This window comes from Meleagris gallopavo, chromosome 4 (genome assembly GCF_000146605.3).
Source record: "Meleagris gallopavo isolate NT-WF06-2002-E0010 breed Aviagen turkey brand Nicholas breeding stock chromosome 4, Turkey_5.1, whole genome shotgun sequence".
Taxonomy (NCBI): domain Eukaryota; kingdom Metazoa; phylum Chordata; class Aves; order Galliformes; family Phasianidae; genus Meleagris; species Meleagris gallopavo.
Window position 1 is genome coordinate 31,445,953 of NC_015014.2, and position 3,334 is coordinate 31,449,286.

Genomic DNA, 3,334 nt, shown 5'->3' on the forward strand with positions numbered 1-3,334 from the left:
CTTTAAAGGTCTGAAAAATAAAATAAAATAATAATAATAATAATAAATATATATATATATATATATAACAAAAACCGAAATATAAAAAAAATAAATATGCAAAAAACTTTTAAACTGTTACATATTAGGAAATTTGTTAGCAAAAACTTAATGAATACCAACTACAAGTGGCAACGTCTTAATAGTAGATTAATCCCTCAGTGATTTAAATTGAAAAAAAAGTCTAAAAAAAAATTAAAAAAATGGAATTGTGAAGTCAAGGAAACTTAAACAAGTCTATGCCTGTTCTCAATTATATTGGAGAGAAGTGGGATTTGATCTACTGAAGTGAACAGCTTTGAACTGAGAACAGATTACAACAGAATTTAACTTTCTGAGAGTCATTCATTCTTGGTATTGCTCTCCTGATGTAACTCAGATTAACGTACTTGGATTTGGCTTCCTATTACTTTTTAAAACTTATTATCTATATCAGATTTGCTTTTAATTTCACAAAAAAAGGAAGTTGTTGCATAAGCAAATTGCTGAATTTTTTTGTGTTTAAAAAAAATGATGAAAATTAAGCAAAACATGACTAAATAAAATGATATAATAGAATGATATTATGTAGAAAGCTGCTTGTTGTACAGTACATATTGGTATACTTCTAAAGTTCTATACTTCCAAAGTTCTATCTTTAAACTACCATTGGTTTGAATATTTCATTCAGCTTCTGATGTTAAATTGTAGCTTGGTCTTCATGTTTGGTTTTGAAATCAGATTATCCAAAACTGCACATATCTTTTAAATTATTTGTGAACTGGTGCTCAGTTCAGTGCCAGTTTTTCCAATGGATTGTGTTTCAAATTGGGATATTCCCATGGCTTCCTAGTGGTACAACTCAAGAGTTTCAAAAAAGCTATCAAAGTGGCAAGAGAAAATAGATGGTGTCTGAAATTAACTCTGACAATAGGACAAATTTTGCTTTAGTTTTTTTGCACTGGAAAGCTGAATTCCTCAGCTTATATATTTGTATTACAGCAACAACTTTTGCATATATTGTGTATCCACCAGTTAATTTCAGTGCCTGGTCTTTCAGCAGTTCATGAAATGTTTATGTTCTAACTGAAATAAACAAATTAGGATATATAAATCAATTGGTGATGTGGTTACTTAATTCCAAGATCATATTTTAAGGCTGAACTTAATTTGAATAACAGATCTGTGCATACTTTCAGTCCCTGCTAAAGAACTTTATATGACAGCCGTTTGCTGATGATCATTGGAATTGGTAATAATTTTTCTGAATTCCATCTCTGTATGTAAGAATTTGTGGAATGTATACTTTCGCATTAGTCCTTCATCTTACAGCATTTCTTTTTTTTTTTTCCTGTAAGTTACTCTTGAACAAGAACATTGCTAACTCATAAAACACTGTTAAAAAAGAAAATGAAACAACTCAAAATATCTTGAAAGGAATTGTGAAATTGATTCTAGAAGCTGTGAAGAATGTGATATGGATATATGTTTGTTTTTTAAATGTTGGAGAGTACTTCATGAGACTTTAAGTAGATATTAGTATGACAGAAGCCTTAACTGCTTAGTTTATTAAGAATAATCAGTGAGATTAGTGAAGAAGATTCTAAACTTTTTTCAGTTTAAATGTATTCTTAGCTTTCTTGTGAACTAAGATTGTGAGTTGGATTTGCTAATTTGACTGTACGAGTAAAACTGGAATTAATTGGATTGTTGTATATTGAACTACTTATGATAGGTATACTTTTATCTTTCCCTCTCAGTAGGTAATTTGAAGCCTTTAAAACTGAGATGAAAATGAGATTCTAAAGGAGCAAAAAATTAAATAAGGAATTTAACAGCTAAAAGCTGTTGTGTGGGACAAATATTAAAAGAGCAAAAATATATTTTCAAAAACTAGCAATGCTCTTTTAATAGTATATCCACTTAGGTTAATTTAGGATAGAATGTTAATGGCTTCCTGTATCAGTCATGCCTCCATCTGTTGGCATTCTTTGTTTGCAGTGAGATATCGTGAGATAAGTCCATTAAAAACCTTACCATATCGTAGCATTTCCAGCATAATATTGTTTGATAAGACAAAATTAGAATAGTAATATTTGTGATTTTAATGTATGATATCTTCCTTTAGGTACCACAGGTTATGGCAAACATTTAAAAGAAACAAGAATTTTGTGTGCGCTGCTGGAAACCACTTCTCCTTTCCTCGGATTGATGCCAGGTTTCCTAATGTCTGCTATAGAAAAGGTGGCTCAACTTCCCACAACTGAGACTTCCCCTATCAATTTCAAAATTGTTGTGAAACGCTGAATGTGGGATGGAAAATCAGATCAAATCATAGAATAATTTAGGCTGGAAGAAACCGTGGGCAGGCATCTGGTTGAAGCTCAGTTAAAGTAGAGCTGATTATGTAGTTAAATACAATTTGGAAGTCAGTTGAGGTTGCCTAAGGCCTTTTCCAGGCTTATGTCTTGAACAGGTCCAAGGCTGGAGATTTCATAGTGAGGCAACTTGTTCCAATGTATGATCACCCTTTCTTTAAGATTATTTTTCTGGTGCATAGTAGTAATTTCCTCTTTTCCCTCTTGCCTGTTGTCTCCTTGGCCTTTTGCCACATGCTTATGAGAAGAGCTTGTCTCTGTTTCTTGTACTGGTGCTGGTACACTTGTTGGCTGAAACAACATCACTCTGTTTCTCCTGTATTCCCTTCTGCCTACTTTGTAAAGATGGTGAAGATTTAGGTAGTTAAGTCTGCACAGTCTTTCAAACATCCACAGTACTTCATATATACAGATTATGTAGCTGCTGTGTAGGTCATCTTGCTGTGGTAATTTGATATTATTCTTGAAACAGCTATTCTTTAGAAATAAATTCCTAGACCAGCATGAGATAGGAAGGAATGTAACATACCTTCCTGTGTGAAATGGAAAGCACACAGCAGCAGCCCCTTGAATTGCATAACATCAAATTGTTCCACTGCCAGCATTGTGTATATCATTGATCTGTAAATTGTTTTACAGTTCCTTCCCAAATCTTTGGTTCCTCTGGAGTTGTTGCTGAATCTTTTCCAATCCAGAACCTTGTAACTTAATATACCCGAGTTGTAAAAAATGGCTGTAAAGTGCAGGTTTAATAAAGAATTACATAAATAAGAAGCAGTGAAAGGTGCCTGAAACTTGATATTCTGGCTAGACACTAGAAAAGATGCTGGAATTCGGTTTGGTAATGAGTTTGTAGACTAGATTAGCAGAACCATTTCCCAGACACTCTGGGAAAGCAAACTCATTTAGACATTAGGAGTGTTATGGCTGCTGAAGTA